This window comes from Pseudophryne corroboree, chromosome 3 (assembly GCF_028390025.1).
Source record: "Pseudophryne corroboree isolate aPseCor3 chromosome 3, aPseCor3.hap2, whole genome shotgun sequence".
NCBI lineage: Eukaryota > Metazoa > Chordata > Amphibia > Anura > Myobatrachidae > Pseudophryne > Pseudophryne corroboree.
The window spans coordinates 249,446,830-249,473,347 of NC_086446.1; positions in this window are offsets into that span (position 1 = coordinate 249,446,830).

Below are 26,518 nucleotides of genomic sequence, written 5' to 3' on the forward strand. Positions count from 1 at the left end.
ATTCTTGTGCCTCCAAAATAGACAAACCAAGTACCTAATCCCTTCTAATATAAATAGATATGCTATTACCAATAAAAAAAACACAAAAAAAAACTTGTTTTTACATTTTTTTATTAGATTCCGCCAGCAAAGTGTGGCGGATTGAAAATGACGAATTTACTGTCTAAAAGCACTGTTGTCGAATTTACAATCTTCAATTGAATATACTTTTGTCGAATTGCCGCATTTGTACCATTGCAGAAATGTCGAATTTGACAAATGTCGAATTTAAAAAAGTCGAATTTTGAAAGTCCGTTTTTTTGACGAAAAGTACTGAATTGCGTTGTCGAAAAAAAAATTTGGGCGAAAATGTCCAGTTTTTCGACAATTTCGGGAATTCGACCGCAATTGCATATACCCCTATGCCTTCCCTACCGTAACCTCCAGCAATCTCTGGTAGTTTTGCAGGTTACTCACCATGCAGCTTGTCTGTAGCCGGGGACTGCCGTCTTACCAGAGCAACCTCTAAAACCATCCAAGATCGCCGAAGGTTAAGGTAGGGATTGGACAATTAGCACTGTGACATGGTCCCAGCTACACCATGTACACAAAAAGGAGCTTAAAGATGTGTTGCCAATCCCCCCTCCCCAGCCACCGGAACATACCTTACCATTGGCCCCAGGGATAATTCATACACTCCCTACCCTACCCCGCCAGCCCCAGAGACATAGACCCCAGGGATATAGGCTTCCCACCCTAGCCCCAGGGGTCCCAGTGACATAGAGTACCCCCACTCTATTCCCCCTAACAGCCCCAGTGACATAAATTTCCCCATCCTACCCCTTGCAGCCTGTTAGCTTTGTTTTACAATTCCTAATCAACAATTTATCTGTAAGGGAAGTGTCTGCCCAGAGGTCTTTTTCCATATACCTTGCTGCATATTACCAATAGTAATGGGATCTAACATCCACATTTCATTCTGATAATGAGCAGCTCCAACATTATTGCTGAAGTGACAGCTGTCATATAGTTCTGCCGCAGTGTGAGCTCATTGTCACCCCTTATTCTCTACACAACTGCACTTGTTTATTTATTTATAACCAGTTATTTATATAGTGCACACATATTCCGCAGCGCTGTACAGAGAATATTTGCCCATTTACATCAGTCCCTGCCCCAGTGGAGTTTACAATCTATATTCCCTATCACATATACACACAGAAACATTCACGCTAGGGTTAATTTTGTTTGGAGCCAATTAACCTACCAGTATATTTTTGGATTGTGGGAGGAAACCCGTAGGAAACCCACGCAAGTACGGGGAGGATATACAAACTCCACACAGTTAGAGCCATGGTGGGAATCAAACCCATGACCTCAGTGCTGTGAGGCAGTAATGCTAACCACTACACCATCCGTACTGCCCAGGGGATTGTTTAGGGGATTCTGATCCTCGGATAATATCCCACAGAAAATGCTGAAACATTAACTTTGTATCAGTGAGTAGTCCGCTGTCTCTGAATCTAATTGCAATCAACAGTCTGTGTTTCATTATTGGATTAATATACAGACCCCCGATCTTCCCTCCTCACACGTGTCTGCTCAGTGTATATGACATGGTGAGATCCCTAGCCAGTATATGTATAAGTTGTTGGAGGACTGCCAAGTATCTATACATGTCATCTGTGCTGAATGCTGATGTCGACATATATGTGCATTCTAATACCTCTTCCTATCTGATTTATCATATGGTGTCTGGTCCTGTGTGTGTGTGCTGTACATGGTTTAAATATTTAATGTAACCCACGAGACATACAGTTCACCCCCTAGCCTGGAGATATGCACAACCACTTTTTCGAGGCCAATGTACTTTATTATTTTGTTGCTGGGGCCAATGTATGTAGTTTTTTTCCTGTGGAGGCTAATGTGTTTGTTTGTTTTTTTTCCTGTTTGGGGCCAATGTGTTCAAATTTTTTCCTACTGAGGCTAATATTTTTTAAAAAATATTTTAATAATAAACATTGTTTTATTATTGCAAATGCCACTACTCTGTATATTTGTTACCATGGTGATGTTTCACAGACTCACCCTGTAATACACAGGATGATGTAATTTTGGAGCTGACTCCTGCTGGAGCTTCCGGCGTGGCTTCTTCACTTGGGTGTAAGGTAAGGCTTATAAGGTAAGCACTGGTTTTTTTTTTGTATCCTGAAGATAGTGCAACTATTAAAGCACTGAAACGTTGATGTAATGGCCTGGGGGCGTGGCCACAGTCACCTTGCCGGTGCTGTCTTATATGACTGTGCCCGGTCGCTTTCTCCCGCTGCCACTGACAGCCATATTTACAGAGGTAACCCAGGAGAGGTGCATAGCCGCGATCATGTGACCGCCATCCTAGGACAAAGAAGTGCCGGAAGATCACAACGGCAGCAGCAGTAGCTGCTGGCACTTGCTGTGTAGACAATTACAGGCAGACGCTTGGACATCAGGAGTGGAGATAACAGGTAAGACTCTGTAAGAGGAGGGGGGCTTGAAAATGTTGACATCTCCTCCCTAGGCTGTAACTGCATCCCAGTAGATCTAGGCATGAGGAGCACTTTGTACTGAAGCGGAATCCTGATTGCCTATCCCCTAGGAGAACAGTGTGTCCGGAGTTCTAATACCTGATCCCTCCGTGTGTCAGTGTGTCCCTGTACAGTCTGTGTGTGTATAAGCGGCTCTACTGTGGTGTAACATGTATAGAGTGCTCTGCCACGGCATAATGTGTAAAGATGCTCTACTGTGGTGTGTAACAAGTATAAGGGGTAGTACTGTGTGGTGTAATGTGAATAACGTACACTTCTGAATGGTGTAATGTGAATTGATGGGGGGGGTGCTGCAGTAAGCTTTCACCCAATTTTGGCTGGTGCCCCCTAGCACCACCGCTAATTCCACCTCTGACCCTGCACCCCTTTCCCAGCACCATCACCCCACATCCATAGCAGTCCTTATTTTGGTGTTCCTACCCCCTATATTTTAAATAGGAACAGTGCGCACATTCAGCGCAAAACCCAAAAAGGGGTGTGTTTTTGCTGCAAGGGGCATGGCCACACAATAGTACCCCCAATTCAAATTATGCCACACAATAGTGCAACTTTATTCACATGATATCATGCAATAGTATCCCTAATTCACGTTACATCACAGAGTAGTACCACTTTACCTTATAAACGTTACTCTTCACAGTAGTGCCCCTTACTCACATTACACTGAATTGCTCCTTATTCACATTACACCACACCATATTGCTCTTTATTCACATTAGACCACACAGTAGTGCCCCTTATTCACTTTACATCACACTGAATTGCTCCTTATTCACATTACACCATACCATATTGCTCTTTATTCACATTAGACCACACAGTAGTGCCATTTCTATACATTACACCACACAGCAGAGCACCTTATACACATAATGCCACACATTAGTAATGCATTTATACACATAATACCACACAGTAATGCCCCTTATACATACTGTATGACTCACTTTATTAATGTCCTTATAAACACAATGTACCTTACACATTATGCCAACCTTTATTAATGCCCTTATACACATAATGTCCCTTACACATATGTTGCACATTATTAATGCCCTTATACACATAATACCCCTTGCAGATTTGCCAAACACTGTGGTACAACCGACCCACCCGCACACAGCATTCACATGGCCGCTAACACTGTGACCTCTGCCTCTGCTTGGATACAGATGTGTCCTCATAAATCTTTCCTCAATGCGCCATGCAGCAGGAGATGCCTGGCATGAGTCAGCTGGCAGCTTTGCTAACGTTAGGTACCTATTATTGATGAAAATGCATCTTATTTGCATTGCTATGTGGCTAGGATGCACAAGCAGCTTCTGCTGATTAAAATGATATGCGGCATGTCTATATTCTGTGTGTGAGTCTGGCTGTAACTGCATATGAAATGCTACACGCAGAATATAGACATGCCACATATCATTTTAATCAGCAGAAGCTGCTTGTGCCCCTAGGCATACCAAATGCCATAGTCATTTGCCTAGTTTGCCTATGCATAGGACCGGCTCTGACATTTTGCAGCCAACTATCAGAGCAGTTTGGGAAATTCTGCCCATCACTACATATGCACTTTGCTGTCCACTGTACACATAACTCTCAGTTGCCACGAATTCCCAGGAATAGTGCAAGGCTTTAAAGATTTATCCCTCAAAACTTGTGTATCCTCCTATTTTGCATGTTAGGCACTATTTTTACCATGTGTTCAAATTCTGTAACCTATGGAGGGAATATTTTGCGAGTACAGGTATTTGTGAGGCAAGAGACACTATTATCAGATTCAGGGGCTAATTCGATTTTCTTGCGGTCGTCCCATGGGCGCATGCGCCCGCACTTTCTGTGGGGGGGCGCAGAAAATGTGATCGCCTCTGCCTGTCAATCAGGTAGAGGCGGGTAGCGGGGCGCGGGGGCGGCCAACGCTCCGTTTCTAGGGAGGAGACAGAGAGTTGCGGGGGCGGAGCAACGCAAACGGTGGGCAGTGCGGCACGAACGGGGGCATGTTGGGGGCTTGATCGCAGCAGCTGTGAGATGTCACACGCAGCCGCCACGATGGGTAAGCCCTCCTGGGTCTCCTGCGGCCGCAGCTAAGCTGCGCCAGCAGAAGGCATCAATAATTTTTTACAATGAAGCAGAAATTGCGAGGTGATCGCAATTTCTGCTTCATCAAGGGGGGGAGGCGCCAGTCAGCATGCTGGACGGCCTTGCCCTGTGATGGGCGGCCCCCAGCATGCGATCCAAAGGATAACAAATTCTGCTGATTAGCAGAATTTGCTATCCTTACTGAATTAGCCCCTCAGTAACCATGATGGGACTTGTAGAGCTCCCTTTTCCGCTGAGGCAGCATCCTGCGTAACCTGTGTGAATGCACCTGCTAAACAGCAGTATACATAGAACACTTTCCAGAGAGTGCGGCAGACGTGGAGTTAAGGGGCCTACACACTGTGAGATCCTGCCTAAAGACCGATTTTGACTTCGCGATTTCCCTTGAACTCCCCAGAGCCCAGCACCACTGATATTGACTATACACACGGTGCAATTTCGCCTACAATTTTGACTTCAATATACTATACTGGAAACTAGATTGTACACTTTCTAGTCAAAATTGACCTGCCTACACAGTGTATCTTTTCTTTTACCGGCCCCATGGGAGCGTGCATCGGGATCACAATCTGCATACACACGATGTGATATGTACTATGGGGCTGATTCAGACCTGATCGCTGCTGTGCGTTTTGCACAACGGGGCGATCAGGTCTGAACAGCGCATGCGCAGGCAGCACAGTGCGCCAGCGCATGCCAGAGATGCAATCGGCATCTCAGCCCAGCGATCGCCTCTGTCTGATTGAAAGGCAGATGCGTTCGCTGGGTGGACCGGCTGCGTTGGGCCGTCGTTTTGGGGATCGGTGTTGGCACGTGGTCCGGGCACATGCGGGGGCTGGCCACGGCTGTGTAACGTCACACGCAGCCGCTTTGACCTGGAGAGCGGCAGGTAGCTCACTGCCAGCGTGCAGGAGCTGCGCTGGTAGGGAGCTACTCTTCAGGTGTAAAAAGCCATCACCACCGTGCAATGCTTTTGTACCTGTGCGGAGGTGGGGCAGAGCCGCACATGCGGGCGGACTAGCCCTGTGCTGGGCGTCCCCCCGCATGTCTGTGAAAGTGATCGTAGATGTGCTAAATTTAGCACATCTCCGATCAAGTCTGAATTACCCCCTATGTTTTCTAGCAATACGGACTATATAGTCCATATTGGTTGTTCATATTGCACCGTGTGTATGCAGCTGTAGCCTTTGTGCAGAGACATATTCCCCATACACCCTATTCTTGTTCTTTATTTTGAAGATAGGAGTCTCCGAAGCACTATGTGACTGTGATCCACTGATGCCAACTAACATGTTCATGACTTCTCCCCACCTGAGAGCTGAGAGTTTGGTGACTAAAGGAAGAGTTCTGAAGCTCTTATTCATGTGTTTACTCCTATTGGCAATAGACACCGCTCTTTCTAGCACGGCCTTTGTATTGATATCACATATTTACCATACTGTGCTACTGTATTATTCTCGGAAACTTTAGCCCCTAATTCTAAGCAACACATGACAGAAACAGACTGCTTCTCCTCTTCCCCTCACACTCAGCAGGTCAGAAATGTATTAAACAACTCATTGCATTAATTAGCCTCCACTAATTGCTCTTAAATGAACTGCATAAATTTTATGCCACTAAATCCAAGCATATCAGCTAATTATGTTTCTCTGTTTAAGCTAATGGTGACATCATAATTAATAGACAGTGGACAAACACAAAACACAGTTTTAATCAAAGACAAACTGCAAATTTCCCACCAAGAAAACCCAAAGAAAATCTAGTAACAGTAAAGACCAGACGTGCTATTATACCAATGGGTCTGTCTCCCTGCTGCCTCTCAGCTAGATATGTGCGAGTTGCAGTTCGCAGAGATGTAAAGTTCTGGGGATAATATCTTTGAGTTCCGCTTGTGCTTCAGCTCTATGCAGAATCATGGTTCACGCTGTAATTGTATTTATGCTGGGATAATACCATTGGTATCACTTGTGATCCTGCAAAAATAGAAGTCCTTATGATAGGAGCTTACCATCAAAGGACAAGGCTGCAGCTTAGTCAACTAACTGGGCATACACTTGGGGGCTCAGAATTACAAAATACTGAATGTGTGCAGAATGTTGATGTTGTCCTGGATGGTGGCTTGACACTTAAACATCAGGTACAGTATCCGGAACATTGCCAGAATCAAGTACTTAAATCCCTCAGAAGGTCTACCAAAAGTCATACATGCATTTGTACTATCACGCCTAGACTGCAATGCCCTTTACCTTGGTCTCCCAGCAATAAAATTACACCACTTGCAGATGGTACAAAGTGCAGCTGCCAGGCTGTTAACAAACTAGCCCTGTTCCAGCCACATAACACAAACTCTCTACTCCCTTCACTAGCTACCTGTAAGATGGTGAATCATCTTCAAGGTTGGCTTCCTCACTTTCAAAGCCCTACATGACCAGGGCCCTAGATACCTGAATCAACTTCTGATTCCACCCCATTTGGTTACTGCGATCTGTAGATGAAGGACTATTAGCAGTACCTAGAATCTCCCCTAATTTATTTGGGCATTGGGCTTTTAGCTTTGCAGTTCCAACTGTATGGAACTTGCTTCCTCGCACAGTTCATGAGACCTCCACTCCAGAATACTTCAAAAACAGACCCAAGACTTACCTGCTTACTCCAGCATTTCACTAATATCCCCTAAAGCTGGGTACATACCTTTAAGGTCATCGGGCCATTCTTTTACGTCCCAACCTGTGGACACCCACAAGTGGGAATATCCCTCGGCACACTGCCGGCATTCTGGCGACAGGGATCCCAGCGTCGGTATGCTGACTGCCGATTGCCGGGATCGTGAGTACATCCCATGCGAAAGGTGCTGTTTTGTGGGGTGTACCTGATGTAGAGAAGAGGCTGTGGTGACAGCTGCAGGGGAAGGTGAGGGTGTGCATCCATGCAGCTCTAATGGAGTTGTGCTAGACACATGGCTCTAGCTCAATATAAAGTATAGTTACATATAATGTATATAATCATGTATTCCCAGCTGTAAATAATCTAGATATTAGCGTTTTGTTGTCCAGTTATAAAATGATGGTTAAACAGTCAGGTCATATGGATTCAAGGTATCTTATAATATTCATGTTAATTATACGGTAAGGGTGTGTTATTCTTTACTGTACACTGGTTTCCTAATGCAAATTATCTCATCGATTTATAAGCAATAACATGATAACTCAATATTTCTGCCACTATCAAAGACATCAGTTGTGTATATATAAGCACAGATATACTGTATATACTTAATACTATACAGTATAATAAATGACACTTTTATGCATAATATATAAGATATATATTTATATATCATACATATATATTTAAAATATGGTGCGCCTATGATATTATAATGTATTAGATTATTGAGTATCAAAAGGTCTCCATCTTACAAACACAGTTATCTAAATGATTATGCTGTATATGAGCCACTTTATGTCTGCTAAAGAAACAAAAGTATATTGATTTATTGATGGAAGTATTGTTTCCCTGGGAGCCCATCATTTACCTACACTTAATGCTTGTGAATTTTATTCATTTCATTATAAAGTGATCTCTAAGATACTGGTTGTAAGAGAAAAATGGGAATGCTCACCGGATTTGCAGCGTCCTCGGGAGAGAGGTAGGAAGTAAATTTCCCCACGGAGCACTTACATTAGAAGAATTAGATTCAGCGACTATATTTCTCCCAGTAAGGCGTACTTAGCCAATAAAATCAACTGATTATTTGAATTTCATCTCCCTCTGCAACTCACTCATCGTTTTTGAAATGTGGACTATTATTTTGAGAAATATGTTTTCGCTTTTTTTTTTTTTTTTATTACCATTACAAGCAATGCATTGCACGATTTCCCATGTGTTTCTTTATTTTACTATTTAATGTGAGAGCATGTCCTGAATTAGCTTGAACTGCACAATACAAGTCAATAAAACACAGAATCAGGATGATAACAATTGCAGGTTGTATAAACAACAGCTAAAATGTAGACAAATAGTTGTTTCAACCTATAGGGCGAATTTAGTTTCCCGTTTTCTTCCATGGTATGCTTTAGCTATATGTTATTTTATTCTTCATTTTCATTTTTTCATGCTTGGACTAAAAACAAGGCTCATCTACCCCAATTTTATTTCCACATAAAAATGAGAGCAAAATGTGCAAGTCAGTTATTTTCTCTGAATACTTTCAGTTGCTTGAAAATGTGTGAGTTATTGTTGTATATACTCACCGTACTTTAGGTGGCAAAAGAATATTCAGGGACAAGGGGTTTTCTAGTACAAATGTGCTTATATGTTGCTGCACTCCTTAAATAATGTATATTTTATTCCTCTAAAACAACTGATTTTCAATTAAAAATGAAACCCTTAAAATCCAATGGAATTGCTTGTAAGGAATGCTCACTGCTGTTTATGTGTGCTCTGTATATTGGGAAATTTAGACTATAAGCTTCATTGGGACAGTAACCGAACTACAAATATTCTCTACACAACCCTTCATAAATTAGTGGTACGATATAAAATAAATGATTTAAATGTAGAAATCCCATTGAAATGAATGGGAAAAAATGTACTAATAAATAGGAAAAAATGAATAATTTTATTCTAGAATACAGTGGTGCACAATGGTTTGCATAGTGCTTATTTTCATGCCCCACCATGCATTGGCCATTCAGTGGAAGTGGATGTTGGTGTTAGAAGTTCAATAATCACCAGCATATCAATCACTGCCTGTGGCGCAGAGAGGGGGGGGGGGGGGGGTACTAATTACCCAGGCCCAGGTCTGATGGAGGGGCCCAGTGGGGTCCCATGTTCCCCACCCCCTTTACAAGGCAACAGCAGTTGCGGATCTTCTCCTAACTTTCTTTCTTAAATTGCAATTCATCCTGGATATAAAAATTATCTTGATTCCATTAAATTGTGATCACCTGTAATCTTCACTCACCATTCTTGGGAGACTGGATACCAGTTGTATAGTATAGAGGCAGGGGAGTAGTGCCATGACAGGCATTCCAGTGCTTTTTAGTGCAATGTAAGATACACATCCCAGCAGTGACGTGCGGTGGGGTGAGGCAGGTGAGGCAGAGCCTTTCCTGTCATACTAACGTTTGCGCCAGAGTTTTGACTGTATAAATATACGAAAAATACAAAGAATATGTTTGAAATATCTTATTATTCTAATCATTTTTATAGCCAAAACTCTGGAGTAAAAAGTCTATGACAGGTGAGGCAGTGCCTATCTTTTCCGCACATCTCTGATCAAACCTCACCTAATTTCCAGGAGTTTTATACTGCTGTACCCGTGTATAATGCCAGATGTATATAATGCTGCACCTATGTATAATGCCCAGATGTATCCTTTGGCTCATATATTGTGTGTAAATCTGGCTCTGGTACTAGCCATTTAGCTCACTGCACATCCTGTATCCCAGCATACCTGAGGTTCAGAAAAGTGGAAAATATCAAAGCCTGGCAGCAAGAGGAAATTCCATGTTAGTGAAGGAAAAATGCAGTAATGCAGCCACAGGGAAGTAGGTAAGACCACTACCAGGGCCACACAGAAAAAAGCATGGCAGTCAACAGGGCCTGCAACATCTTGGGGCCAGGTATAATCACGTTTTTGCCCCCCCCCCATACTCTCCCGGTAGGTTTATATCTCTTGTCTTTCCAGCCTCATCTCTTCCCGTGTCTCTCAGCCTTATCCCCGCAGTGTTTCTCCAGCACCATCCCTACTATGTCTCTCCTGCCCCATCCTAGTTTCTTCAGCACCATTACCGCCCTGTGTCTCACCAGCCTCACCCCCCCCATCTCTCCAACACATCTCCCTTTGTCTCCCAAGCTTTGTGTTTACAGCACCATCCCCATCTGTGTCTCTCCATCTCCGTCTGTCAGCTGCATTCAGTCTGCATCTCTCAGCCTCATTCCCACCTGTGTCTTTCAGCCCTATCTCTAAGCCTCATCTACCATCTACCTGTGTCTCTCCGGCACCATCCCGGCCATGTCTCTCCAGCCTCATTCCCTTCCCATATTTCTCTGCCTCATTTTCCTGTATCATCCCCCTATATCTCTCAGTATCATCTGCCCCTGTGTCTCTCAGCCTCATCCTCCCAGTGTCTCTCAGTCCTAATCCCCTCTGTCTATTTAGCACATTCCTAGTGTCTCCCTAGTCCCATGTATTCAGCACCGCTTCCCCATGTGTATTTGCGAGTGGTGGATGATAGATAGACAGTCAATAGGTCGACACCATAGGGTTGGCAGTCAAAAGGTCAACAGGGACAAAAGGCCGACACGTAAAAGGTAGACAATACAAAAGGTTGTCAGGAATAATAGGCCGACAGATTAAAACGGTTGATATGACAGTGGTCGACACATATGGTCAACACATGATTTTTTTGGGGGGGGGTTTCATGCTTTTATAACTTTTGCTGAATTTGCTATCCCTGTTACAAACTATTACCTTTAGTATCCTTGTGAAGATCGGACTGGGATGGAGTGAGCCACCTCGCCCAAAGCGTGGCAAGTGAAGCGAGCCTGCGAGAGGGGACGCATTTCTACTAGTTTCGGTCATATAAGGTTAAACATACTAAAATAACACCAAAACTTGTGTCAATCTTTTTGTGTCAACCATTTTCATGTTGACCTTTTTACCCTGTCAACCTTTTGTATCTGTCGACCTATTGACTGTCAACCATATGGTGTCGACTTATTGATTGTCAACCTTCTGATTGTCAGCAGATTTTACCCTTTGTGTCCAAATACAATACCTCCAGTCCAGTCGTTCCTCGAGCACTCAAGGCCCTGTGGCCTATAGTGGCGACGGACAGGAATTTAACCACGCTACGTAAGAAACGACCTATGATGTGTCATTCGAAGGGAAAAAGCATTAAAGACTTTGTGGTCCATGCTGACATCACAGGTTTTGATCAGATACCAGTCACCAACTTTCTGACAAAGCCAGAGGGTTGCTACAAATGTTTAGGCTGTGAGACATGTAAATACATGACTCCGGGTTCCACTTTTACCTCCAGCTCCACAGGCAGGGTATACAAGATACTCCATGTGCTTACATGCACAACCACTTTCATTGTTTACTTGATCACCTGCCCCTGTAAGAACCAGTACGTGGGCAAAACCATACGTAATGCCAGGGAGCGCTTTGCGTTGCATAGATCCGCCGTCAAAGCTGCATTGGTTCACAAGAAATCTGAACAACCTGTGGCGAGACATTACGCAGAAAAACAACATTCTCTTAATGAACTGAACTTTCAAATCATTGACCACATTCCCAGCAGTCTACAAGGTGGAGACAGGGCAAGCACCCTGCTTAAACGTGAAGCCAGCTGGATGTTCAAGTTGGACACTGTGAGACCCAAGGACCTCAATGACAGAATACAATGGAGCGTATTCTAAACTTCCCCCAGGGACTATTGCACCCATTTGTGGATGACATGATATGCTATATATGCTGTTTACAATGCTTCTACATTCATGCATCTTTTTTCCATCTCATTCATGCATTCAGCAGAATTTGTTATGAGATTAATATTCTCAAGATTAAGGTTCTTGCACGCTAAACATTTAGGAATTCTGCACTGAACATTGAATCCACCACAGGTTTTGGTGCGTACGTAGCACTTTACACTGTACATGATATAGTATGCCCTTAGTGCTACACAGTGTTTCCTTTTTAATTTTAAAATCATGTTTTGTTTCCTTTCACAGCCCAGTTCCCGTGACCCCCGCGATCAGGACACTGCCGAGCGCCGGGTAGCCATGACAACACCAGCTTGCGTGGTTGCCATGGCACCGTCGGAATCCAGTGACGCGCAGGAACATCACGTGACCGAGGCACTCTCACGTCACACACACCGGGACAGAAGTGCAAGGCTCCCCCGGACACTGCTGCCTCTCCCGCCGGCGGGTGTTCTCCACTACAAAGGTAACACCCTGTTTGATTTTGATTCACTCTGTATTTGTTCACCTTGACAAAGGGGCGTCCGCGCCCCAAAACGTTGGACCACTTATTGACTATATGGATTAAAAGCACCTAGCACTTTACTTGTTTCCAGTCTCTGAGTGCCGCTGATTGACCTATTGAGAACATTTACATATATATATATATATAAGTCGATTGGGTCCGGCACTCAATAAATGATCCAATTACCCCGGTGTCCTGATCCAAAAACGGTGTGCACCGCTGGTATACGATTCTGGATGGAACGGCACTCAGAGGCTTTTTTATGCAACAAGCGTGTATTAAAAATTCAATAATACATCAATTCAGTATATCAACGTTTCGGTGCCGACACGCACCTTCGTCAGGATATGATGCATAGTACAAACATAAAAAGACAAACACATACAACCTGTACAGCTTAACTCACCCTCCTAAATACCTGTGTAATCCCATTCACCTGAGCTCCGGGCGGGTGTCCGGCGTCCTGGCGTGCGGGGGCGCTCGGCGATGACGTCATCCCGTTGTCCAGACCATGCTGTAATCAGCGGGGCGTCTGTGCGCTGCGTCCGCCCGTCGTCAGGGCAACAGCCTGCAGTCGTGTTTGGTAACCATGGACGCCCTCGCGTCTCCTGGCCCTTACTGTCCCGCTGGCTGTATTTGCCGAATGCCGCTCCTTCACAGCTCTATAAAATAAAACGTTAAAAAGAGAAACTGGAACACCCAGTGGGCGTTATGTATGCTCTATATATTAGTATCCATGCACAACAGTAATGGAATATATGTATATTATAATATAACATCCTCAATCATTAGATTTATATTTAAAGGTTATAGAAATACTTTCCCTAACCATACATAAATTATGCTTGATGCTCAACATGCCCTATCTGTAATCATAGAATAATTTTTAATTTTTGATGTCTTCTACACAAGGCTGTTCCAACATATCTTCTCGTTTAGGCCCCTGGGGGCCACCGTGTCCAATCTCATGATCCATCTGGCTTCCAGGATCAATAATTGTTTGTTTCTATCGCCTCCCCGTCTGCTCATTGGTAGATGATCAATGATCATGTACCTAACACTTGTCAAAGTGTGACCATATTCCGCGAAGTGCTTGGCTACTGGTTCCGACACCCACACAGCGGGAAGTACATCCCCATTAAGCATGCGGTAACTTGCACCACGGCCTACGTTGTATATATCATACGATGCCCATGTGGCTCGTACTACGTGGGCAAAACCATACGCCCCTTTAAGGAGAGAGCTACTCAGCACAGATCAGCTATACGTGCAGCGATTCAAAGCGGCAACAGCGATCAACCAGTAGCCAAGCACTTCGCGGAATATGGTCACACTTTGACAAGTGTTAGGTACATGATCATTGATCATCTACCAATGAGCAGACGGGGAGGCGATAGAAACAAACAATTATTGATCCTGGAAGCCAGATGGATGATGAGATTGGACACGGTGGCCCCCAGGGGCCTAAACGAGAAGATATGTTGGAACAGCCTTGTGTAGAAGACATCAAAAATTAAAAATTATTCTATGATTACAGATAGGGCATGTTGAGCATCAAGCATAATTTATGTATGGTTAGGGAAAGTATTTCTATAACCTTTAAATATAAATCTAATGATTGAGGATGTTACATTATAATATACATATATTCCATTACTGTTGTGCATGGATACTAATATATAGAGCATACATAACGCCCACTGGGTGTTCCAGTTTCTCTTTTTAACGTTTTATTTTATAGAGCTGTGAAGGAGCGGCATTCAGCAAATACAGCCAGCGGGACAGTAAGGGCCAGGAGACGCGAGGGCGTCCATGGTTACCAAACACGACTGCAGGCTGTTGCCCTGACGACAGGCAGACGCAGCGCACAGACGCCCCGCTGATTACAGCATGGTCTGGACAACGGGATGACGTCATTGCCGAGCGCCCCCGCACGCCAGGACGCCGGACACCCGCCCGGAGCTCAGGTGAATGGGATTACACAGGTATTTAGGAGGGTGAGTTAAGCTGTACAGGTTGTATGTGTTTGTCTTTTTATGTTTGTACTATGCATCATATCCTGACAACGGTGCGTGTCGGCACCGAAACGTTGATATACTGAATTGATGTATTATTGAATTTTTAATACACGCTTGTTGCATAAAAAAGCCTCTAAGTGCCGTTCCATCCAGAATCGTATATATATATATATATATATATATATATATATATATGTACCGTATTTTTCGGACCATAAGACGCACTTTTTCTCCCCAAAAATGTGGGGGGAAAAGTACATGCGTCTTATGGTCCGAATATGCGTCTTATGGTCCGAATAACAGAGCAGGAGTAAAAACCTTATGGAGCGCTCTCAATGCGCTGGGTGGGAGCGCACTGGGTGGGAGAGGCAGCAGTTACGAGTGCGGGTAGCGGCGGGTCCTGTCTGCTGCTGCTGCTGCTTTGCCGTCATCCGAGAGGCGGCATCACGTGGCTCCCCCGCTCCCTCCCCTCGCCTCCTCCAAAGTACTGCTGCTGCTGCCTCGCCGTCATCTGAGAGGCGGCATCACGTGGCTCCCCCGCTCCCTCCCCTCGCCTCCTCCAAAGTACTGCTGCTGCTGCCTCGCCGTCATCTGTATGTTGTGAGGTAAAAAGGTTCTCGTCTGCTCTGTACTGTGACTATGGCTGTGCTTGTGTGGCTGCCTCTGTCACACACTGTCCCAGAAAAATCTGTGTACCGTATTCTATGTAAATGGCCTGTAAAGCTGATGTCTGTGTCTACAGTATATATTGTAAGCTTATTACACTATTTGGTTCAGAATATTTTTTTTCCTGTTTTCCTCCTCTAAAAACTAGGTGCGTCTTATGGTCAGGTGAGTCTTATGGTCCGAAAAATACGGTATATAGAGAGAGAGAGAAAGAAATGTCCTTATAGAGAGGGGTATGCATCCATCCACTCCCAATAGTAAAGGAACAGGCGGCATTCCAAGGGTCTTGTAAAAGCAAACTTGTATTCAAAATGATAAATCAAATAAATGGCATATTGTGGCCAACGTTTCAGCGCCGCGCAGGGCGCTTTTTTCAAGGCAATATGCTGTGAAACAAAACCAAAAAACATGTCAGTGGGAACATACCTTATATGTGTGAAGGCCTCATGTCACGCCGTGGAGCTGCGGGAGCCGGCGTCCAGCGGGGTTTCTGGTGGGTGTGGCCATTGCGTCACCAGGAAATCACATCACTGGTAACCAGGCAACCGCGGGGCGTCCCGGCTGGCGCTGTCATCACGCTAGTCCTGGCGGAAGAGAGCGAGAGTGCAATCATAAACAAAAAAGCAAAGTGAAAGTGATTATATAGAATGAATACACATTTCCTTCATCGAGCAGCATAGTGATAAACGCACAGTGTGGCTGTGTGGTGTCTCAAGTGATACTGTGAAAGAGCATGTGCCCAAACGCTACATGATGAGAGAAATGTGTGTGATAAAGATTGTTAAAATCAATTACATCAGCAAAATCACTAGCCGTATACAATGCCTAATCAATACAAATACTTGATACTAATTACCCTAAATAGTGTTATTAATTAGAGATGAGCGGGTTCGGTTTCTCTGAATCCGAACCCGCCAGAACTTCATGTTTTTTTTCACGGGTCCGAGCGACTCGGATCTTCCCGCCTTGCTCGGTTAACCCGAGCGCGCCCGAACGTCATCATGACGCTGTCGGATTCTCGCGAGGCTCGGATTCTATCGCGAGACTCGGAATCTATATAAGGAGCCGCGCGTCGCCGCCATTTTCACACGTGCATTGAGATTGATAGGGAGAGGACGTGGCTGGCGTCCTCTCCATTTAGATTATAAGAGACTGAGAGAGATTTACTGGAGCTGACTAGGAGGAGTACTGTTACTGTAGAAGTGTAGAGACTGAGTGGAGAGAGTTTACTAGTGAGGACAGTGCAGTTTACTTTATAATCCGTTCTCTGCCTGAAAAAAGCGATACACAGCACACAGTGACTCAGTCACATACCATATCTGTGTGCACTGCTCAGGCTCAGGCCAGTGTGCTGCATCATCTATTATCTATATATAATATTATATATATCTGTCTGACTGCTCAGCTCACACAGCTTATAATTGTGGGGGAGACTGGGGAGCACTACTGCAGTGCCAGTTATAGGTTATAGCAGGAGCCAGGAGTACATAATATATTATATAGTGAGTGACCACCAGACACACAGTGCAGTTTATTTAATATATCCGTTCTCTGCCTGAAAAAAGCGATACACACAGTGACTCAGTCAGTCACATACCATATCTGTGTGCACTGCTCAGGCTCAGGCCAGTGTGCTGCATCATCTATTATCTATATATAATATTATATATATCTGTCTGACTGCTCAGCTCACACAGCTTATAATTGTGGGGGAGACTGGGGAGCACTACTGCAGTGCCAGTTATAGGTTATAGCAGGAGCCAGGAGTACATAATATATTATATAGTGAGTGACCACCAGACACACAGTGCAGTTTATTTAATATATCCGTTCTCTGCCTGAAAAAAGCGATACACACAGTGACTCAGTCAGTCACATACCATATCTGTGTGCACTGCTCAGGCTCAGGCCAGTGTGCTGCATCATCTATTATCTATATATAATATTATATATATCTGTCTGACTGCTCAGCTCACACAGCTTATAATTGTGGGGGAGACTGGGGAGCACTACTGCAGTGCCAGTTATAGGTTATAGCAGGAGCCAGGAGTACATAATATATTATATAGTGAGTGACCACCAGACACACAGTGCAGTTTATTTAATATATCCGTTCTCTGCCTGAAAAAAGCGATACACACAGTGACTCAGTCAGTCACATACCATATCTGTGTGCACTGCTCAGGCTCAGGCCAGTGTGCTGCATCATCTATTATCTATATATAATATTATATATATCTGTCTGACTGCTCAGCTCACACAGCTTATAATTGTGGGGGAGACTGGGGAGCACTACTGCAGTGCCAGTTATAGGTTATAGCAGGAGCCAGGAGTACATAATATATTATATAGTGAGTGACCACCAGACACACAGTGCAGTTTATTTAATATATCCGTTCTCTGCCTGAAAAAAGCGATACACACAGTGACTCAGTCAGTCACATACCATATCTGTGTGCACTGCTCAGGCTCAGGCCAGTGTGCTGCATCATCTATTATCTATATATAATATTATATATATCTGTCTGACTGCTCAGCTCACACAGCTTATAATTGTGGGGGAGACTGGGGAGCACTACTGCAGTGCCAGTTATAGGTTATAGCAGGAGCCAGGAGTACATAATATATTATATAGTGAGTGACCACCAGACACACAGTGCAGTTTATTTAATATATCCGTTCTCTGCCTGAAAAAAGCGATACACACAGTGACTCAGTCAGTCACATACCATATCTGTGTGCACTGCTCAGGCTCAGGCCAGTGTGCTGCATCATCTATATATATTATATATCTGTCTGACTGCTCAGCTCACACAGCTTATAATTGTGGGGGAGACTGGGGAGCACTACTGCAGTGCCAGTTATAGGTTATAGCAGGAGCCAGGAGTACATATTATATTAAAATTAAACAGTGCACACTTTTGCTGCAGGAGTGCCACTGCCAGTGTGACTGACCAGTGACCTGACCACACTGACCACCAGTATAGTTAGTAGTATACTTATATTGTGATTGCCTGAAAAAGTTAAACACTCGTCGTGTGACTTCACTTGTGTGTTTTTTTTTTTTTTATTCTATAAAAATAAAACTCATTCTGCTGACAGACAGTGTCCAGCAGGTCCGTCATTATATAATATATAATATATACCTGTCCGGCTGCAGTAGTGATATATATATATTTTTTATATCATTTATCATCCAGTCGCAGCAGACATAGTACGGTAGTTCACGGCTGTGGCTACCTCTGTGTCTCTGCACTCGGCAGGCAGTCCGTCCATAATTGTAATACCACCTAACCGTGGATTTTTTTCATTCTTCTTTATACATACATAGTTACATAGACATCTTCTCTTTATCAACCAGTCTATATTAGCTGCAGACACAGTACAGTACGGTAGTTCACGGCTGTGGCTACCTCTGTGTCTGCACTCGGCAGGCAGTCCGTCCATAATTGTATACCACCTAACCGTGGATATTTTTCAGTCTTCTTTATACATACATAGTTACATAGACATCTTCTCTTTATCAACCAGTCTATATTAGCTGCAGACACAGTACAGTACGGTAGTTCACGGCTGTGGCTACCTCTGTGTCTGCAGTCGGCAGGCAGTCCATAATTGTATACTAGTATCCATCTCCATTGTTTACCTGAGGTGCCTTTTAGTTGTTCCTATTAAAATATGGAGAACAAAAATGTTGAGGTTCCAAAATTAGGGAAAGATCAAGATCCACTTCCACCTCGTGCTGAAGCTGCTGCCACTAGTCATGGCCGAGACGATGAAATGCCAGCAACGTCGTCTGCCAAGGCCGATGCCCAATGTCATAGTACAGAGCATGTCAAATCCAAAACACCAAATATCAGAAAAAAAAGGACTCCAAAACCTAAAATAAAATTGTCGGAGGAGAAGCGTAAACTTGCCAATATGCCATTTACCACACGGAGTGGCAAGGAACGGCTGAGGCCCTGGCCTATGTTCATGGCTAGTGGTTCAGCTTCACATGAGGATGGAAGCACTCAGCCTCTCGCTAGAAAAATGAAAAGACTCAAGCTGGCAAAAGCAGCACAGCAAAGAACTGTGCATTCTTCGAAATCCCAAATCCACAAGGAGAGTCCAATTGTGTCGGTTGCGATGCCTGACCTTCCCAACACTGGACGTGAAGAGCATGCGCCTTCCACCATTTGCACGCCCCCTGCAAGTGCTGGAAGGAGCACCCGCAGTCCAGTTCCTGATAGTCAGATTGAAGATGTCAGTGTTGAAGTACACCAGGATGAGGAGGATATGGGTGTTGCTGGCGCTGGGGAGGAAATTGACCAGGAGGATTCTGATGGTGAGGTGGTTTGTTTAAGTCAGGCACCCGGGGAGACACCTGTTGTCCGTGGGAGGAATATGGCCGTTGACATGCCAGGTGAAAATACCAAAAAAATCAGCTCTTCGGTGTGGAGGTATTTCACCAGAAATGCGGACAACAGGTGTCAAGCCGTGTGTTCCCTTTGTCAAGCTGTAATAAGTAGGGGTAAGGACGTTAACCACCTCGGAACATCCTCCCTTATACGTCACCTGCAGCGCATTCATAATAAGTCAGTGACAAGTTCAAAAACTTTGGGTGACAGCGGAAGCAGTCCACTGACCAGTAAATCCCTTCCTCTTGTAACCAAGCTCACGCAAACCACCCCACCAACTCCCTCAGTGTCAATTTCCTCCTTCCCCAGGAATGCCAATAGTCCTGCAGGCCATGTCACTGGCAATTCTGACGAGTCCTCTCCTGCCTGGGATTCCTCCGATGCATCCTTGCGTGTAACGCCTACTGCTGCTGGCGCTGCTGTTGTTGCCGCTGGGAGTCGATGGTCATCCAAGAGGGGAAGTCGTAAGCCCACTTGTACTACTTCCAGTAAGCAATTGACTGTTCAACAGTCCTTTGCGAGGAAGATGAAATATCACAGCAGTCATCCTACTGCAAAGCGGATAACTGAGGCCTTGACAACTATGTTGGTGTTAGACGTGCGTCCGGTATCCGCCGTTAGTTCACAGGGAACTAGACAATTTATTGAGGCAGTGTGCCCCCGTTACCAAATACCATCTAGGTTCCACTTCTCTAGGCAGGCGATACCGAGAATGTACACGGACGTCAGAAAAAGACTCACCAGTGTCCTAAAAAATGCAGTTGTACCCAATGTCCACTTAACCACGGACATGTGGACAAGTGGAGCAGGGCAGGGTCAGGACTATATGACTGTGACAGCCCACTGGGTAGATGTATGGACTCCCGCCGCAAGAACAGCAGCGGCGGCACCAGTAGCAGCATCTCGCAAACGCCAACTCTTTCCTAGGCAGGCTACACTTTGTATCACCGCTTTCCAGAATACGCACACAGCTGAAAACCTCTTACGGCAACTGAGGAAGATCATCGCGGAATGGCTTACCCCAATTGGACTCTCCTGTGGATCTGTGGCATCGGACAACGCCAGCAATATTGTGTGTGCATTAAATATGGGCAAATTCCAGCACGTCCCATGTTTTGCACATACCTTGAATTTGGTGGTGCAGAATTTTTTAAAAAACGACAGGGGCGTGCAAGAGATGCTGTCGGTGGCCAGAAAAATTGCGGGACACTTTCGGCGTACAGGCACCACGTACAGAAGACTGGAGCACCACCAAAAACTACTGAACCTGCCCTGCCATCATCTGAAGCAAGAAGTGGTAACGAGGTGGAATTCAACCCTATATATGCTTCAGAGGTTGGAGGAGCAGCAAAAGGCCATTCAAGCCTATACAATTGAGCACGATATAGGAGGTGGAATGCACCTGTCTCAAGTGCAGTGGAGAATGATTTCAACGTTGTGCAAGGTTCTGATGCCCTTTGAACTTGCCACACGTGAAGTCAGTTCAGACACTGCCAGCCTGAGTCAGGTCATTCCCCTCATCAGGCTTTTGCAGAAGAAGCTGGAGGCATTGAAGAAGGAGCTAAAAGGGAGCGATTCCGCTAGGCATGTGGGACTTGTGGATGCAGCCCTTAATTCGCTTAACAAGGATTCACGGGTGGTCAATCTGTTGAAATCAGAGCACTACATTTTGGCCACCGTGCTCGATCCTAGATTTAAAGCCTACCTTGGATCTCTCTTTCCGGCAGACACAGGTCTGCTGGGGTTGAAAGACCTGCTGGTGACAAAATTGTCAAGTCAAGCGGAACGCGACCTGTCAACATCTCCTCCTTCACATTCTCCCGCAACTGGGGGTGCGAGGAAAAGGCTCAGAATTCCGAGCCCACCCGCTGGCGGTGATGCAGGGCAGTCTGGAGCGACTGCTGATGCTGACATCTGGTCCGGACTGAAGGACCTGACAACGATTACGCACATGTCGTCTACTGTCACTGCATATGATTCTCTCAACATTGATAGAATGGTGGAGGATTATATGAGTGACCGCATCCAAGTAGGCACGTCACACAGTCCGTACTTATACTGGCAGGAAAAAGAGGCAATTTGGAGGCCCTTGCACAAACTGGCTTTATTCTACCTAAGTTGCCCTCCCACAAGTGTGTACTCCGAAAGAGTGTTTAGTGCCGCCGCTCACCTTGTCAGCAATCGGCGTACGAGGTTACATCCAGAAAATGTGGAGAAGATGATGTTCATTAAAATGAATTATAATCAATTCCTCCGCGGAGACATTGACCAGCAGCAATTGCCTCCACAAAGTACACAGGGAGCTGAGATGGTGGATTCCAGTGGGGACGAATTGATAATCTGTGAGGAGGGGGATGTACACGGTGATATATCGGAGGGTGAAGATGAGGTGGACATCTTGCCTCTGTAGAGCCAGTTTGTGCAAGGAGAGATTAATTGCTTCTTTTTTGGGGGGGGTCCAAACCAACCCGACATATCAGTCACAGTCGTGTGGCAGACCCTGTCACTGAAATGATGGGTTGGTTAAAGTGTGCATGTCCTGTTTTGTTTATACAACATAAGGGTGGGTGGGAGGGCCCAAGGACAATTCCATCTTGCACCTCTTTTTTCTTTTCTTTTTCTTTGCATCATGTGCTGATTGGGGAGGGTTTTTTGGAAGGGACATCCTGCGTGACACTGCAGTGCCACTCCTAGATGGGCCCGGTGTTTGTGTCGGCCACTAGGGTCGCTAATCTTACTCACACAGTCAGCTACCTCATTGCGCCTCTTTTTTTCTTTGCGTCATGTGCTGTTTGGGGAGGGTTTTTTGGAAGGGACATCCTGCGTGACACTGCAGTGCCACTCCTAGATGGGCCCGGTGTTTGTGTCGGCCACTAGGGTCGCTAATCTTACTCACACAGCTACCTCATTGCGCCTCTTTTTTTCTTTGCGTCATGTGCTGTTTGGGGAGGGTTTTTTGGAAGGGACATCCTGCGTGACACTGCAGTGCCACTCCTAGATGGGCCCGGTGTTTGTGTCGGCCACTAGGGTCGCTAATCTTACTCACACAGCTACCTCATTGCGCCTCTTTTTTTCTTTGCGTCATGTGCTGTTTGGGGAGGGTTTTTTGGAAGGGCCATCCTGCGTGACACTGCAGTGCCACTCCTAGATGGGCCCGGTGTTTGTGTCGGCCACTAGGGTCGCTAATCTTACTCACACAGCTACCTCATTGCGCCTCTTTTTTTCTTTGCGTCATGTGCTGTTTGGGGAGGGTTTTTTGGAAGGGACATCCTGCGTGACACTGCAGTGCCACTCCTAGATGGGCCCGGTGTTTGTGTCGGCCACTAGGGTCGCTAATCTTACTCACACAGCTACCTCATTGCGCCTCTTTTTTTCTTTGCGTCATGTGCTGTTTGGGGAGGGTTTTTTGGAAGGGCCATCCTGCGTGACACTGCAGTGCCACTCCTAGATGGGCCCGGTGTTTGTGTCGGCCACTAGGGTCGCTAATCTTACTCACACAGCTACCTCATTGCGCCTCTTTTTTTCTTTGCGTCATGTGCTGTTTGGGGAGGGTTTTTTGGAAGGGACATCCTGCGTGACACTGCAGTGCCACTCCTAGATGGGCCCGGTGTTTGTGTCGGCCACTAGGGTCGCTTATCTTACTCACACAGCGACCTCGGTGCAAATTTTAGGACTAAAAATAATATTGTGAGGTGTGAGGTATTCAGAATAGACTGAAAATGAGTGTAAATTATGGTTTTTGAGGTTAATAATACTTTGGGATCAAAATGACCCCCAAATTCTATGATTTAAGCTGTTTTTTAGTGTTTTTTGAAAAAAACACCCGAATCCAAAACACACCCGAATCCGACAAAAAAAATTCGGTGAGGTTTTGCCAAAACGCGTTCGAACCCAAAACACGGCCGCGGAACCGAACCCAAAACCAAAACACAAAACCCGAAAAATTTCAGGCGCTCATCTCTATTATTAATATACTGAACAACTCTTGAAAATCTGGTACCAGAAAATCACATAAAAATAGATGTGACAACTGCTATCAAAGATATCAATATGTGCATATATAAACGCACACTGAGGGTGGTTGTAGGACACCTGCCCCATATATTTGGGAGAAATGTTAGACAACCCTGGCATAATTATGCATGACGGGCACCCCCCCTGACTGAGATCTGACTGTCAGTCTGCCTACATAATGACATGTACTCAGACATAAACGACTCTAGAATAATGTCCCCGGTAACAGTTACAGGATTTCACAGAAAAACATTCCAAGCGATATGCTCGTTCAGTCCTTGCGGTGCCAATGTAGACAGGTGATAGATCCATTCACTTTCTCTTTGTGCCAATGCTTTAGCACGATCACCGCCTCTGGTGTGTGGTGGAATGTGGTCTACTATCATATGTCGCAGATGGCACAACGAGTGTTTTTCCTTTTTAAAGTGACGGGACACCGGTTGGTCATTGGATTTACCCTCAAGGGCTGCCTTAATGGCAGACCGGTGTAGGGCCATTCTCTCACGGAATGTGCGTGTAGTTTGCCCCACGTATAGCAGACCGCATGGACAGGAGATGACATAGATCACATATTGTGAAATGCAAGTGACATAATGTCTAATTCTATACTCCTTCTTGGTTTTAGGATGAGTGAAGGTAGTGCCTGTGTCTATGTGTTTACAGGTGGTACACGATAAACACAGATGACAGCCTGGTGTTAACGAGATTGACTTTGTTTTTGTGACATCAGTTTTGACAAGCATGTCCCGTAAGTTTCTGCCTCTCCGAAAACAAGGCATAATGGCTGTGTTGTGCAAACATGGTAGAGATGGGTCCGTATTTACAATGGGCCACAACGCACGTGTGGCCCTCGTGATGACAGAACTGGCAGTGGTATATTGAGTAATGATATATATATATATATATCTATAGTGGGATTACCTTTCTCTGGCTGAAATAGTTATGGCTGCAAGAGGTTAAACTTAATGTACGTTTATCTTGTTTTCCAGCAGTATTGATAAGTTATTTAACTTTTTTCTGTTCCTGATGCTGGATGAGTGTAAGGTTTATAAGTTGAAGCTACCTGTGCTGACCTCTGCTGGTGACCATACTAATAAACAGAATGCCCTGACACAGAGGCATAACTAGGGTTTTCGGAGCCCAGGGCAAGATGGAAAATGGCGCCCCCCCCCCCCCCCCAAAAAAAAAAAACACACACAAAAAGAAGCATGTGCGCGCGAAAAAATGGGCGTGGCCACACACCAGAAGGGGTGTGGCTACGCTCCAGAAGGGGTGTGGCCACTGAAAATGGCCCACAGTGCCAGTTACATTGCCCCACAGTGCCGGATACATGCCCCACAGTGCCAGTTACATTGCCCCACAGTGCCGGATACATGCCCCACGGTGCCGGATACATTGCCCCACAGTGCCGGATACATTGCCCCACAGTGCCAGATACATGCCCCACAGTGTCAGATACATGCCCCACTCAGTGCCAGTTACATTGCCCCACAGTGCCAGTTACATTGCCCCACAGTGCCAGTTACATAGCCACACAGTGCCGGATACATGCCCCACAGTGCCAGATACATTGCCCCACAGTGCCAGATACATGCCCCACTCAGTGCCAGATACATGCCCCACAGTGCCAGTTACATTGCCCCACAGTGCCGGATACATGCCCCACGGTGCCGGATACATTGCCCCACAGTGCCGGATACATTGCCCCACAGTGCCGGATACATTGCCCCACAGTGCCAGATACAATGCCCCACAGTGCCAGTTACATTGCCCAACAGTGCCGGATACATGCCCCACAGTGCCAGATACATTGCCCCACAGTGCCAGATACATGCCCCACTCAGTGCCAGATACATGCCCCACAGTGCCAGTTACATTGCCCCACAGTGCCGGATACATGCCTCACGGTGCCGGATACATTGCCCCACAGTGCCGGATACATTGCCCCACAGTGCCAGATACATTGCCCCACAGTGCCAGTTACATTGCCCCACAGTGCCAGTTACATTGCCCCACAGTGCCAGATACATGCCCCACAGTGCCAGGCCCCACTTGGTGCCAGATACTTGCCCCACTGTGCCGCCGGACCCCCTGTGCTGCCGGACCCCCCGTGCCGCCGCCCCCCCCCCCCCCATCACTCACCGGCCGCTAGCTTGTTGTTATGTGAGGGGAGGAGAGCGCAGCGCAGCGCCTCTCCTTCCCCTCACCGCTCCAGGTCTCCGGCGGCTATCTGGCGCCGGTTCGCTAGCCAATCAGAGCTCGCGGACCGGCAGCCAGTCAGGAGCCGGTCCGCAAGCTCTGATTGGCTAGCGCCGGAGACCGGACACAGCAGCGCTGCTGGCAGCGCTGCTAGTGCTGGCAGCGGCGGTGAGGGGAGGGAGAGACGCTGCGCTCTCCTCCCCTCACATTTATGGTTGACGGGGGCGAGTGGGGCATGATGCCCTGGACGCCGGCGGCGCCCCCCTCTCCTGGGCCTGCCAAGGCGCCCAGGGCACGTGCCCCACTCGCCCTACCCTAGATACGCCTCTGCCCTGACATTAGGGTGATTCAGAGATGTACAGTATGCAAAGCAAACCCAATTTTTTTTGCAGTTGAGCACTTATTGTCAGTTTATGCATGCATCCTTGTCGCACTGTGTTGTGCTGTGATGGTCGACAATTGCATATTTTTGTACAGTTGCTGCTTACAAATTTGCAAATACGAATGCATTTGTGTACATCTTTTTAGTACTTGGTTTCATACAGTATATGATCTTTG